Below are 16,069 nucleotides of genomic sequence, written 5' to 3'. Positions count from 1 at the left end.
GTAGTTACAGGCACATTACTTTCCATAGAGAAGAGGAATATATTTTTGTATCTATCCATTAGTCATCAATCCGTGTATCAGTGAATGAAAACATTGGTTTCTTAATGGTTAGTTATGGTAAGGGAGTCCATGGACAGGTGTTAGGGTTCTTGATTCTCATAAAATGGTCGGTAAAATTTGTATATACTTATGGATGTATCATAGGTAAAATTTATGTGTATTTATGGATGTATCTTTTTTGGGAGGTAAGAGTTTCCTATGGTTTTCATACATTCTTAAAAAGTTTTGTGACTCATGATAGGGTTAGAAAATACTATCTAGTAGTTAGTTACCTCCAATTAGAACACATAATTTGTCTTTTACAGAAAGTGTTTGAGCATGTGAGTAGTTATTAAGAGATGTTGTATGGGGAGTTACTGTGCAGGAGACTTGCCTCTAATTCCCAACCTTTTATTATTCTTCCCTTTACCCCCAGGAAGACCTTGTTTTAAAAGGTCTTTTTTTTTCCCTTTTAAACTGAATTTATTAAGCAATAAATTTTATTTTTTTGTTTCCTTAATTTTATTAATCAGTACTTTTGAAAAGTAAGAGTTTTACTGTAAGGATTTGAAGTTTATCTGTATGGAGTTGATAAAATTTTAGCTAACGTCGAGTCAATTTGACATTTCATTTATTTAATAGAGAGTATTTATTTAATAACGATTTTATTTATTTAATAGGAAGAGTGCACTTGAGCATGAGGGGAAGGAGATGTGGACTCCCCCCACCGCCCCTAGTAGAGACGCCCCCGATGCGGGTTGGTCCCAGGACCCTGAAATCATGACTTGAGCTGATGTCAGATGCTCAACTAATTGGGCCACCCAGGCATCCCTCAGTTGGGCATTTTGTTCTTTTATTTATTATTTTTTTATTTAATTAAATTTATTTATGAGAGAGGGAGAGACCGAGAGCACAAGCAGGGGGAGGGGGAAGGAGAGGGAGAAGTAGGCTCCCCGCTGAGCAGGGAGCCTGACGAGGGACTCGATCCCAGGACCCTGGGATCATGACCTGAGCCGAAGGCAAACGCTTAACCGGCTGAGCCACCCAGGTGCCCCAGTTTGGCATTTTAAATAAACTGTAGGTAGACAGAGACCCTGTTGTTTAGGATTTACTGGGGGATCTAAGGAACAGTCCTCTACCAGATAACTTCCAAGGCTCTTTTGAGTTCTGTGTGTGTATGTGTCAATAATATATATTGTGTGGTTTATTTTTATTTTTAAGGATTTTATTTATTTATTTGACAGAGAAGGCACAAGCAGAGGGAGAGGGAGTGTGAGAAGCAGGCTCCTTGTTCAGGGAGCCCAGTGCAGGGCTCCATCCCTAGGACCATCCCGGGGTCCTAGGATCATAACCGGAGCGGAAGGCAGACACTTAACCAACTGAGCCACCCAGAAGCACCTGTTCTCTGGTTTAGATGAGGACCCATATTAATTTCTGCTAAAGGACTATTACATATAAACTCTCAGCCATAACAAATTCTATAGTGCTTTCATGGGTTGGGATAATGGAATTAATTGGTGGTATACATAGTATTGCAAGTCATAATTCTGTACATCCTAGAGAGAAAACAGCAGCTCCATATAATGAATTAGAAAGTTAAGAGATTTTATTTATTTTTAAGTAGGCTCCATGCCCAATGTAGAATTTATTTATGTATTTACTTTTATGTGGGCTCCATGCCCAATAAGAAGGGCTAGAGCTCATGACCCTGAGATCAAGAGTTGGATGCTTTACTGAGTGAGCCACCCGGGTGCCCTGAGATTTAATTTATTTAGAGATAGTTGATGGTGTATATATGAAACTCTCTTTTTTTTTTTTTTTAAGATTTTATTTATTTATTTGACAGAGAGAGATCACAAGTAGATGGAGAGGCAGGCAGAGAGAGAGAGAGAGGGAAGCAGGCTCCCTGCTGAGCAGAGAGCCCGATGCGGGACTCGATCCCAGGACCCTGAGATCATGACCTGAGCTGAAACCAGAGTCAAGTGCTCAACCGACTGAACCACTCAGATGCGTGGTAGATAATTTATTTTAACTAGTTCTCCAAAGTTTTATTTATTTCTGAAACAGAAGCTTAGGAGAAAATTCCTATTATGGGGTATATTTATAGAACTTTTTTTTTTTTTAACATTTTTTATTTATTTAAGTAATCTCTGCACCCAGCATGGGGCTCACACTCACAACCCTGAGATCAAGAGTCACACACTTTTCCAACTGAGCCAGCCAAGTGCTCTCTAGAACTTTTTATAGTGACATTTGCTGTAATGGGATTCTGCTTTTACTACCAAACCTTTGATTACAGTGAGTTAATTCCTTTTTTCCCTCCTCCTTCCTGCCAGCCTTCCTTTCTTTTTCTTAAACTTTTTGTTTATTTGAGAGTGAGTGAACAAGAGAGAGAGCATGAGTTGAGGGAGAGGGAGAAGCAGACTCCCCTGCTGAGCAGGGAGCCCAACATGGAGCTGGATCCCAGGACCTTGAGATCATGACCAGAGCCTAAGGTAGATGTTTAGCCAACTGCCACCTACGTTCTCCTGCACGTGCTCCTACAGTAATTTCTAAGATCTGGTCTATATGTTACTGATTTCAAATAGTCTTTCTGGTTATTTGAAGGTAGACTGTGATAAGTTAAATACCACTAAAAAAAATAATGCAACAAAGAAGTAATAACTCATAATCCCTCAGTGGAGATAAAATGGAATATTTAAAGAAAAATACACATCAGTCTTAAGGAAGGTAGAGACGGAAAAGAAACAAGAAGATGTGACAAATAAGGAAAAAATTAGCAATATGGTAGATTTAAATCAAATATATTGATATTAAATAAATTGTTAATGGTCTAGCACTCCATTTAGAAGGGAGTGTCAGGTTAGGTCAGTGTTATATGACCCATCTGTATGCTGTCTACAAGAAACTCACTTTATTTTTAACCTCTTTGTAATTGAAAGGATGGAAAAAGTTACTATATAAACACTGAGAAGGCTGGAGGGACTATGTGTTAGATAAAGGAGACTTCAGAACAAGGGAAATATTACAAGGGATAAGAAGGTATATTTTATTATGAGAAAAGGATCAGTTCATTGGGAAGACCCAGCAGTCCTGAATGTGTGTGCATCCAGTGATAGAGCAAAGCCAAAACTGATAGCTGAAAGGAGGAATAGACCAATCCATAATTGTGGTTGTAAATTGCAGTGGTCCCTTTCAATAACTGATAGAACAAGCAGGCAAACCAATCAGCAAGGATATAAAAGAACTGGACACCACTACCAATGGACTGTACCTAATTGACATTTATAGACTACTATGCCCACATTGTTTTCAACTGCACAAGTAACATTTATCAAAGTGGACTATATGCTGGACTATAAAATGTGTTTCAACAAATTTTATTTCATTTTATTTTAAGATTTTATTTATTTATTTCACAGGCAGAGAGAGGCGGGGAGGCGGGCTCCTCACTGAACAGAGAGCCTGATGGGGATCTCGATCCCAGGACCCTGAGATCATGACCTGAGCCTAAGGCAGAGGCTTAACCCACTGAGCCATTCAGGCATCCCCCTTATTTTTGTTTGTTTGTTTCAACAAATTTTAAAGGGTTTAATTTATAAGGAGTACTTTAACTACAATGGAATTAAATAATAAATAAAAAAGAAAAAGAAATCTAGAAAATTGCCGAATATTTGGAAGTTAAATAACATACTTCTAAATAAATGTAGATCAAAGAAGAATTCATAAGGTGGGGGGGAAGAATTCACAAGGGAAATTAGAAAATATTTTGAACTAAATGAAAATGAAAACAAATTTGAAAAACAAATATATCAAATATATATATCAAAACAATATATATATATATATATCAAAAAATATATATATCAAAACAAATATATCGAAATTTGTGGGGTGCAGCTAAAGCAGTGTTTTAGAGGGAAACTTAAAGCTTCAAAAGAAAGTTGGTTAAGCATCTTCCTTTGGCTCAGGTCATGATCCCAGGGTCCTGGGATTGAGGCCCACATTGGGCTCCCTGCTCTGGGAGGAGTCTGCTTCTCCCTCTGCCTGCCATCACCCCCCACCCTTTCTCATGTGCGCCCCTCTCTCTCTGTCAAATAAATAAAATCTTAAGAAAAAAAAAGTCTAAAATCTATGACTCACGATTCTGCCTTTAGAAACTAGAAAAAGAGCAAACTAAGTAGAAGGAAAGAAAAAGCTGAAATGAAAGAGAAAGCAAATCTGAATAGCCCTCTATTTATTTTTAAAAATTGGATTTGTAATTAAAAACCTTTCCACAGGGGTGCCTGGGTGGCTCAGTCGTTGAGCATCTGCCTTCAGCTCAGGTTATGATGCCGGCGTCCTGAGATCGAGCCCCACATCAGGCTCCCTCCTCAGCGGGATGCTTGCTTCTCCCTCTCCTACTTCAGCTGCTTGTGTTCCCTCTCTTACTGTCTCTCTCTCTCTCTCACTCTCAAATAAATAGATAAAATGTTAAAACAAACAAAACCTTTCAACAAATTAAAGTCTAGACTCGCATGGCTTTATTAGTAAATTCTGTCAAACATTTAAGGAAGAAATAGTAAAAACATTTTCACAAATTACAGAAAATTTATGAGGACAGCATTATCTTGATATCAAACCAGGCAAAAACATGAGGAGGGCGCCTGGGTGGCTCAGTGGGTTAAGCTTCTGCCTTCAGCTCAGGTCATGGTCTCAGGGTCCTGGGATCGAGTCCTGAATCAGGTTCTCATTCTCAGTGGGAAGCCTACTTCCCCCCCACCTCTCTCTGCCTGCCTCTCTGCCTATTTGTGATCTCTCTTGCTCTCAGTCAAATAAATAAATAAAAAATATTTTTAAAAAGACACAAGGAAAAAAGAAAAGTATAGCTCAATATCCCTCATGAATATAGACTCAAATTCACTAAAAAGTATTAGCAAATTGAATCTGCAGACACACACATACATACACACACATGTATAAAGGATAATACATCATGACTAATTTGTTTAATCCCAATTGCAAGGTTGATTTAACGTTAAAGGCAGAGTAATTCACCATATTAATAAAATAAAGCAGAAAAGCCAAATGACCTTGTAACACATTCATGAAAAGCATTTATTATTATTTTTTTTAAGATTTAATTTATGTATTTGACAGAGAGAGATCACAAGTAGGCAGAGAGGCAGGCAGCGTGGGTGGGGGTACGGGGGGTGCAGCTCCCTGCTGAGCAGAGAGCCCGATACAGGGCTCGATCCCCAAACCTGAGACCATGACCTGAGCTAAAGGCAGGCTTAACCCACTGAGCCACCAGGTGCTGCCATCAAAAGCATTTAAACAAAGTTTACTAATTTGTGATAAAAGCTGTCAGCTAACTAGGAATAGAAGGGAACTTCCTTAATCTGATAAAAGGCATCTGTGAAGAACCTAGGGTGAACCTCTTGCTTAATGGTAAAGATTGGATGCTTTCAGTCTAATGTCCAGAACAAGTCAAGGGTATTTATTTCACAACTGCTGTTTAACCTGTTCTGAAGATCCAAGCTGAAGTATTAAGGCAGATAAAAGGAAAAGCTCACAGATTGGAAAGGAAAAGTAAACCTATGTTTATTTTTTAGATGTCTTATAAATGACATGATTGCACATGTAGGAATTTCTACTTCTTTTAAAACACTGTTTTAGCTGCATCCCACAAATTTTGATTAAAAAAACTATCAGAGTTTAAGATGAGCTAGGATAGAAGATCAGTGTATGAAAATCCATTGTATTTCTGTATACTAGCAATGCACAGTTGGCAGTTGAAATTTGAAAAGCAATACCATTCATAGTAGCATCAAGTAATATAAATGTAAAAACATTCCCCAAGAACAGAAGAGTGAGAATATTTGTTAAAATTCCTTGTGTTTTTCCCCCACTTTATTTAAAAATTTTTCAAATTTAAATTCAGTTAATTAACATATAATGTATTATTTATTTGTTTCAGGGGTACAGTCTGTGATTCATCAGTCTTATGTAATAGCCAGGGCTCTTCATAACACATACCCTCCCTGATGTCCATCACCCAGTTACCTCATCTCTCTACCCTCCTCCCCTCCAGCAACCCTCAGTTTTTAAAAATATGGAACACTTCATGAATTTGTGTGTCATCTTTGTGTGGGGCCATGCCAATCTTCTCTGTATCATTTCAATTTTAGAATATGTGCTGCTGAAATTCCTTGTAATAGAAGTTACCTTGTATTCTTATTTCATTGATGAGGGCTTTGAAGTACAAAGGATTATAGAACGATCCTCTGCTTAAGTGATCTCTACACCTTCCGTGCGGCTCAAACTCACAACCCCAAGATCAAGAGTCACATGCTCCACTCACTGAGCCAGCCAGGGCCCCTGGGTTCGCATTTCTTTTTTTTTTTTTTTTTTTTTTTAGGATTTTATTTTTATTTATTTGACACAGAGAGATCACAAGTAGGCAGAGGGGCAGACAGAGCGGGGGAAACAGGCTCCCCACCAAGCAGAGAGCCCGATGTGGGGCTCGATCCCAGGACCCCAAGATCATGACCTGAGCCAAAGGCAGAGGCTTAATCCACTGAGCCACCCAGGCGCCTCTGGTTTAGCATTTCTTTCTTTTTTTTTTTTTTTTAATGATTTTATTTATTTATTTATTTGTCAGAGAGAGACACAGAGAGAGAGAGCACACGCACAAGTAGGCAGAGGCCGAGAGAGAGAAGCAGGCTCCCTGCTGAGCAAGGAGCCTGATGCTGGGCTTGATCCCAGGACCCTGGGATCATGACCTGAGCAGAAGGCAGAGGCTTAACTGACTGAGCCACCCAGGCATCCCTGGTTTAGCATTTCTAAATTAAACTCTACATCCAACGTGGGGTCTTGAACTCATGACTCCGAGATCAAGAATCATGCGCTCTACCAACTGAGCCAGCCAGGTACCCTGCATTTTTAATTTAGGTAAATGGTTCAAACTCTTTACCTTTTGGTTTTATCTGATACATTGCAACTTGTTGAATAATCTGACCTCTTTGTGGGACAAACCATTTTACTGTAATATAGGCTTGACAGTTTAAAGGGTTATGAAACCGGTTGGCTTGGTCTCTTGAACTGTTGGTGGGAACGCAAATTGGTGTAGCCATTGTGGAAAAGAGTATGGAGGTTCGTCAAAAAATTAAAAATGGAACTACCTGATGATCCAGGAATCGCACTGCTGGGTATTTATCTGGAAAAAAACACTAATTCAGAGGGATACATGCACCCCTGTGTTTATTGCAACATTATTTATAATAGCCAAACAATGGAAGCGCCCCCGGTGTCCATCATTAGACAAATGCATGAGGAAGATGTGGTGTCTAGATGTAATGGAATTCAGACGTAAAAAAGAATGAAATCTTGCCATTTGCAGCAGTGTAGGTGGAGCTAGAGAATATAATGCTGAGTGAGTTAAGTCAGAGAAAGACAGATACCACATCATTTCACTCATGTGGAATTTAAGAAACAGAACAAATGAGCCAAGGAAAAAAAGAGAGAGAGACAAACCAATAAACAGATTCTTAACTGGAGAACAAACTGATGGTTACCAGAGGGGAGGTGGGTGAGGAGGTGGGGGAAATAGAAGATAGAGATTAAAGAGTAGACTTATCACGGGGCGCTTGGGTGGCTTGGTGGGTTAAAGCCTCTGTCTTCGGCTCGGGTCCTCCTCTTTCTCTCTCTGCCTGCATCTCTGCCTACTTGTGATCTCTGTCAACAAAAAAAAATCTTAAAAAAAAAAAAGAGTAGGCTTATCATGATTTTAAAAAGGGAGGGGGCACCTTTGATTGTCCATAGCGATGAGTCCTTTTTACAGTGCTCTTGGGATAAACATTAAGTTGGGTAAAGTTTCCTGTTAAAGATGGACCTTGAATATCCTCCTGTACTCCCAGAAAGGGGGAAAGTGGCTAATCTTCATTGAGCACCACCTAATTTCAGGCATTGTTTTCCTCCCTCCCCAATATATGGTATTATTTTATTTAATCCTTGCAGTATCTTTTTTTATCACAGTTGAGAAGACCAGAGCTCATATATCATGTAGCTTAAGTGATTTGCCTAGTTTAATACACTGGCTCAGTGATTCAGTCCTATACCTGTCTGATTTTAAACTTTTGGTACCAACTATTCTCAATGATTTTTCTATTGGTCACACTACTGGCCCATCCCATTCTTTCCATTCAGGAAATGCAAGTGAGTGAGATTAATTTTTACAGTGCTAACTTTGAATCTTTTCCTTATTTTAACAGTAAATCACTCAGAAAAAAAAGTCAGGGATGTAATTTGTGATACTCCTCACAGCTGTTACGTAAAGACATTAGGTTTTTTTGGTGTTGTGTTTTAAGTAAGCTCCACACTCAGTGTGGAGCCTAATAGGGAACTCAAACCCATGACCCTGAGATGGAGATCTGAGCTGAGACCAGAGTTGGACGCTTAACCACCTGAGCCATTCAGATGCTCCAAGACACCAGTTTTAAAGTAGCTTTGATACACTTTAATCCAAGTCATTGTCTATATTTTTTAATTGCTGTGCTTAACTCTGAGCCATGAGCCATCATGTGTCTTAGGAAATAATGTGGTTTAGGGGTATAAGTAACAGTGACCTAGCTAAGAGTATTTATATGGGTTATACCAAGTGTACCTACCATCTTGATGATAGGTTTGTAGTGTAATTTTTGGAATTGAAAATGGAGGGTGAGCAAATGAGATTGCCATGCCTTAGTGGAAAATCTCTGAACTACCTTTTCCCAGACCAGATAGGTAGAAACTGCGAACAGCTAAGATGTGTATGTAGGAGGTAGAGTCATGGATTGCATAAACTTAAAAATGACTGTGTTAAATTCTAGCTTTTGAAGGGGCAGAGAAGGCATTAGGGTTGTCTGCCTTGCTTTTTTTGTTTTGTTTTGGTCTGCCTGGCTTTTTACAGATGAGTAATTGAGGCTCAAGAAAGAGCAGTTGACTTGCTAAAAGTTGTGCCACAATCAATATAACAATATATTGGGCTCTGCAATAGAAATTTGTTATATTTCCCTATAAGAGATGGCAATAGGTGTGTTTCTTACGGATTAATGATCTCTTCAAAACAGTAAAAGCCAGGAACTTAAACTTACTGATCCTCAAACAGGGTTATGTACTTCTTGGATATCTGAAATCTGGATTATATATAGTGATCTTTATATTTTTGTTCTCTCTCTCTTTTTTTTAAAGATTTTATTTATTTATTTGACAGAGAGAGATCACAAGCAGGCAGAGAGGCAGGCAGAGAGAGAGGAGGAAGCAGGCTCCCCGCTGAGCAGAGAGCCCGACTCGGGGCTCGATCCCAGGACCGAGATCATGACCTGAGCCGAAGGCAGCGGCTTAACCCACTGAGCCACCCAGGCACCCCTATATTTTTGTTCTTAAGACCATTTCTTTTCTGTTGTCTTTACTGTGAAAGTGCCCCCAGGATTTTCTACAGAACTTCTCCTTTCTGTCTGTATATATTGGATTCGTAGTTTTTATTTTTTAATTTTTTAAAGATTTTATTTATTTATTTGAGAGAGAGAGCACAAGCAGGGCAGAGGGAGAGGGACAGGCAGACTCCCTGTTGCACAGGGAGCCCAGTGTGGGACTTGATCCCAGAACCCTGGGGTTATGACCTCGGCTGAAGGCAGATGCTTAACCAACTGAGCCACCGAGGTGCCCCTAAACTTGTAGTTTTCAATCTGTAAAGTTTCTAAGCATAAGGAGAAAGGCTGAAGCTAAATTGCAAGCTTTACAATGAAATACATAGTAGTCCATATGGTTGTTGCTTCTACACGTGTTGAAGCCAAACTCCTTTCCCTTACATTTAGTTTTTTAATGATTAATTTTTAGTTACTTTTTTTTTTTTTTTTTTTTTTTGACAGAGATCACAAGTAGGCAGAGAGGCAGGCAGAGAGAGATGGGGAAGCAGGCTCCCCGGCGAGCAGAGAGTACAACGTAGGGCTTGATCCCAGGACCCTGGGACCACAACCTGAGCCGAAGGCAGAGGCTCCAACCCACACTGAGCCACCCAGGCGCCCCTAATTTTTAGTTACTTAAGGAATGCATGCATACTTCTGTAATAATGAGAACTGTAATTGCTCTGAGAAGTTCGAGGTGTATCTATCTAGATTTTTAAAATATTGTACTTATCCACTTGCATACATATCTATGCATAGAAAACACATTACTGATTTTGGTGTGTAATTTTTACAGAAATTGAATCATACTGTTATTGTTCTGCAATTTGTTTTTCATGCAACAGGTGATTTTGAGATTACCATTTAGGTGTGGCTACATGTTCTTTAAACAGTCATCCTATAAACACATCTGTTAAGATAGTATTTTGTCTCTTATTTAAAGAAATATGAGGGGGTGTTCCCAGGGACTCTTGATCTCAGGGTCATGAGTTCAATGTCCACACTAGGCATTTCCGGAACCTATGGGAAAAAAAAAAAAAAAAAAGGTGCTTGGGTGGCTCAGTGGGTTCAGTGTCTGGTCATGGTTTCTTCTGCTCAGGTCAGATCATGGTCTCACAGTTGTTAGATTGAGTGAGGAGTCTGCTTGAAGAGTCTCTCTCCCTCTGGGCCTGCTTGCCTGTGCTCTCTCTCTGGAATAAATAAATCTCTTTTAAAAAATTAAAAAATACGTGAAATGATATAAAGGATTTGAAAATTAAAGGGAGAAAACCTAATCCTTTCAATTGATGATCGGGAAGCTCCGGAGGGCACAGTTATTACGTACTCTGTCCATCATAGTCGCTTTCTTCTCATGGTTGTAAGTACTTCTGTATCTAGCAGAATTGCACTGGATTTTTTTTTTTTTAATATTTTATTTATTTATTTGACAGACAGAGATCACAAGTAGGCAGAGAGGCAGGCAGAGGGTGGGGGAAGCAGGCTCCCTGCTGATCAGAGAGCCCCATGTGGGGCTTGATCCCAGGACCCTGAGATCATGACCTGAGCTGAAGACAGAGGCCTAATCCACTGAGCCACCTAGGCGCCCTTTTTTTTTTTTTACAGCTTTATTGAGATATAGTTCACACAACATACACTTCATCAGTTAAAGTGTACAATTCAGTGGCTCATTGCATTTACAAAATTGTGCAACCATTACCACGATCAATTTTAGGATATTTTATCACCTCAGAGAGACACATTTACACCTTAAATGTCACGCTCAAAACTCCCATCCCTCTCAGCTCTTGTCAGCCTGTCCAGTTTTTGTCTGTATAGCTTTACATATTCTGAACATTTCACGTAAATGGAATCATACAGTATGTGGCCTTTTGTGAGTGGCTTCTTTTAGCATCATTTTCTGTTTTCAAGATTCATTTTGTTATAGCATGTATCAGTACTTTGTCTTTTCATTGCCAAATAATACTTCACTGTGGGTGTGGATATGCCGTATATTTTCTTACCCATTCCTTTTTTTTTTTTTAATTTTTATTTTTTTAAAGATTTTATCTATTTGACAGAGAGATCACAAGGAGACAGAGAGGCAGGCAGAGAGAGGGGGAAGCAGGCTCCCCCTGAGCAGAGAGCCCCATGTGGGTCTTGATCCTAGGACCCTGAGATCATGACCTGAGCTGAAGGCAGAGGCTTAACCTGCTGAGCCACTCAGGTGCCCCTTTTTTACCCATTCTTAAGTTTGAAGGACATTTGGGTTTTTTTTTTTTCCCATTTTTTGGTTATTATGAATAATGGTGCTGAAAATATTCATGTTTGTATTTCTGGGTGCACATATGTTTTTATTTCTCTTGGCTATATTCCTAGGGGTGGAATTGCTGGATCTTTTGGTGAAGAGGTACTCTGTTAAAGACTGAAGCATGTAAAACCCTAAGAATCTTTCTTTTCAGTCATTAGTTTAACCAGTTTAGGAGCTGCCAGACTTTGCCAATGTGGCTGCAGCATTTTCTATCCCACCAGCAGTGCATGAGAGATGAACTTTTTCCATATTCTTGCTGACACGTTATTATCTGTTTTTTTTTTCTTTTTGTTATATGCATCAGATCTGGAGTGAATTATGTAGACTTTTATAAGCAGGTTTCCAGGTTTCTTCTCAGACAGTTAAAGGAGTTCTTGTTTTTCTTCTTATTGTTGAGCTTCCTAGTTTTCTGGAAATGGATATTATTAAATTACATGGTTAGGATTTGGCAGGACTAAAATATTACTAAAATCATTAATATTAACTAATTAATAATTCTTGACACTGTATTGTAATATTTTTGTTTCCTTACTAAAACACAATTATTTAAAATAACTTTATTTACTTATTTACTTATTTTTGGTTAAAGGCTACTATTGTTGTTTTGACCAGGTATATTCACTCTAAATGTCAGTTAATCTGATTTTTTGTTTGTTTGGGAGGTGGTTTTTTTTTTAATTAAGTTTCTAATTCCACAATATAGTTAATGTACAGTGTTCTATTAATTTCAGGTGTACAGTTAGTGATTCATTAGTTCTATATATTACTCAGTGCTCATAAGTATACACTTAAGACTTTTTATGAGGTGTAATTGACATACAACATTATATTAGTTTCAGATACACAATAGAATCACCCCACTTTTCATAATTGAATGGAAGTAAAAAATGAACTTCATTATACTTATGCCACTCAAGTATGTTTGCTACAGTTATTATTAGAGTTAAGGCAGTTGATTCAATTGAGCAGTTTTTCTGGTTTTCTAGATTAGATAGCTTTACTTAGAATCAAGACTGATTATTACAGTAAAAGAACTACCTCAGTTACTTTGGCTTATAGTTATAAAAGTTGTATTGGAATAGATTGAAATGATGCTGCCAGTTTTTAAATAAATTGATTTTGTTCTTTAAAAAGAATTTTCTTGAGAGTGTTGCTGAAGATGATTTTATAAGTTAAAAGGATACAGTGCGGGGCGCCTGGGTGGCTCAGTGGGTTAAGCCGCTGCCTTCGGCTCAGGTCATGATCTCGGTCCTGGGATCGAGTCCTGCATCAGGCTCTCTGCTCAGCGAGAACCCTGCTTCCCTCTCTCTCTCTCTCTGCCTTCCTCTCCGTCTACTTGTGATCTCTCTCTGTCAAATAAATAAATAAAAAAAAATCTAAAAAAAAAAAAAAAAAAAAAAAGGATACAGTGCTCCCTGCTAAAGTGGGAACGTTCTGGAAGTGATGGGATTCTTCCAGTTGCTGAGTATGTTTATTCTGATTAAGCATTCTGAAACTGGAGAGATAACCACATCAGTGTTCATGACCCACTGTTAGGTGGACCTGAACTAAGATTCCACTGACCAGCTGACATCTTTAAGCCCCTTTTCCAACTGGTGGACCACATTGATGTTTTGGGTCTTCTGGAATTAGTCCAGGTTTAGAGCCAGAGCCAGTGTCTAGTAATCCTCAAGGAGTCTTTGATTATTTCATTTTCTCCCATGCAGAGTCACCTTGGTAAAAAAAAAAAGGCAGTGGTAGTCCTTTTGGGGAACGCTTGCAGGGAGAAAGATTAATGGTGTAAATTTTTGGTGGTATAATAGGATCCTTCCTCAAGGAGACCCCTTCATTCACTGATTCTAGGTCTATAAAGTGACGCAAACTTTGGGATTGATTGAGGGCCCCGGCTCTGTGTTTTTTAATGACTGAAGTTATGCTCTTGTTCATTTGACTTAGACTCTTCTGCTTACACAGATCAGGTAAGAATTTAGTATACTTCCCATCCATTTAACTGATGGGAACACTGATCAACTAGCCAGTGCCCAAGATCTCTGGGAGTCTGACTCTTCTCATTGCTGCCTTCTATGGTGTGAAAAGGTGGTGTTACTAATGACTAAAAAAAAAAAGTATGGAGACCCTTCGTTTTACTTCTTTTAAATTTTTTTCTTCCAAGTTTCTATTTAAATTCAAGTTAGTTAAAGTATAGTGTGGTATTGGTTTCAGGAGTAGAATTTAGCAATTTGTCACTTACATATAATACCCAGTGCTCATTGAAACAAGTAAACTCCTTAATACCCATCACCCATTTAGCGCATCCCCCACCCCACCCCCACCATCCTCCAGTTACCCTCTGCTTGTTCTCTGTGGTTAAGAGTCTCTTGTGGGAAGCAAGAAAGAATGTCCAATGGAAAAAAGACAGTCTCTTCAACAAATGGTGTCGGGAAAATTGGACAGCCACATTCAGAAAAATGAAACTGGACCATTTCCTTAACACCACACCCAAAAATATACTCAAAATGAATGAAAGACCTCAGTGTGAGACAGGAATCCATCAAAATCCTGGAAGAGAACATAGGCAGCAACCTCTTCGACCTCAGCCGCAGCAATTACTTCCTAGAAACATTGCCAAAGGTAAGGGAAGGAAGGGCAAAAATGAACTATTGGGACTTCAAGATCAAAAGCTTTTGCACAAAAAAGGAGACAGTCAACAAAACCAAAAGACAGCTGACAGAATGGGAGAAGATATTAAAAAATGACATATCTGATAAAGGGCCAGTATCCAAAATCAATAAAGAACTTATCAAACTCAACACCCAAAGAACAAATAATCCAGTCAAGAAATGGGCAGAAGACGTGAACAGACATTTCTGCAAAGAAGACATCCAAATGGCCAACAGACATATGAAAAAGTGCTCAACATCACTGGCATTAGGGAAATATAAATCAAAACCACATTGAGATACCACCTCACACCAGTCAGAATGGCTAAAATTAGCAAGTCAGGAAACAACAGATGTTGGCAGGGATATGGAGAAAGGGGAACGTTCCTACACTGTTGGTGGGAATGCAAGCTGATGCAGCCACTCTGGAAAACAGTACGGAGGTTTCTCAAAAAGTTGAAAATAGAGCTACCCTACGACCCAGCAATCTCACTACTGGGTATTGACCCTAAAGATAACAAATGTAGTGATCCAAAGGGGCACATGCACCCGAATGTTTATAGCAGCAGTGTGGAAACTATGGAAAGAACCTAGATGTCCATCAACAGATGAGTGGATAAAGAAGATGTGATATGGGAATCTGCTGACAAGTGATGGAGCAAATGAGTAGTACTACTTTATCCCTCCACGGGGGGCCACAGAGCAGGCCATGGGCTGCGCAGGGGACATGGAATGGAGTAGGGGTGAAGCCTGTCACTTGGGTGAGGGAGGGAAGGCAGGGAGGGGGTGGGGAGAGGAAGAAGCAAGAGGTTCTGGGTGAGGGAGGAGAGGGCAATGTGTGGAAAGGGAGTTAGTGAGAGCTGTGGAGAGGGATGGGAGATGCAGAGGGCAGAGAAATAGAGAGGGAAGTGGTGTACACATATATATATATGTATGTATATGTATATATATGTGTGTGTGTGTGTGTGTGTATATGCGCACAGTGGAATACTATGCAGCTATCAAAACCCCAAAATCTTGCCATTTGCAGTGATGTGGATGGAACTAGAGGGTATTATGCTGAGCGAAATAAGTCAATCAGAGAAAGACAATTATCATATGATCTCTCTGATATAAGGAATTTGAGAGGCAGGGCGGGGGGTTGTAGGGGATAGGGAGGGGAAAAAATGAAACAAGATGGTATCAGGTGGGAGACAAACCATAAGAGACTCTCAATCTCATGAAACAAACTGAGGGTTGCTGGGGGGTGGAGGGGTAGGGATAGGGTAGCTGGATTATGGACATTGGGGAGGGTGTGTGCTATGGTGAGTGCTGTGAAATGTGTAAGCCTGAAGATTCACAGACCTGTACCCCAGGGGCAAATAATACATTTTATGTTAATTAAAAAAAAAGAGTCTCTTGTGGGGACCCCCAGGTGGCTCAGTCAGTTAAGCATCTGCCTTCAGCTCAGGTCATGATCCTGGAGTCCTGGGATCGAGCCCCACGTCTGGCTCCCTTCTCAGTGGGGAATCTGCTTTTCCCATTCTCTCCTGCTCAAGTCTCTCATGGTTTGCCTCCCTCCCTGTTACTATTTTTCTTTCCCTTCTCCTGTGTTCATCTGTTTTGTTTCTTAAATTTCACATGAGTGAATGTTTTGTTTCTTAAATTCCACATGAGTGAAATCATAGGATGTTTGTCTT

At 39.5% G+C, this 16,069-nt stretch overlaps 1 protein-coding gene and 1 non-coding gene across 13 annotated transcripts in view; one reads left to right on the top strand and one right to left on the bottom strand.

Annotated features, from left to right (window-relative positions):
- Positions 1 to 16,069, top strand: part of TLK2 (tousled like kinase 2) — a 121,901-nt gene that overhangs the window by 17,050 nt on the left and 88,782 nt on the right. The window lies entirely within an intron of this gene.
- LOC125088213 (U6 spliceosomal RNA) lies at positions 6,128 to 6,229 on the bottom strand. The gene has a single exon (XR_007123617.1). It is a non-coding gene; the product is annotated as a U6 spliceosomal RNA (small nuclear RNA).

The sequence above is a fragment of the Lutra lutra genome, chromosome 16 (assembly GCF_902655055.1).
Source record: "Lutra lutra chromosome 16, mLutLut1.2, whole genome shotgun sequence".
Lineage (NCBI taxonomy): Eukaryota > Metazoa > Chordata > Mammalia > Carnivora > Mustelidae > Lutra > Lutra lutra.
The sequence above is the reverse complement of the archived record's forward strand: the minus strand, read 5'-3'. Positions and strand labels throughout refer to the sequence as shown.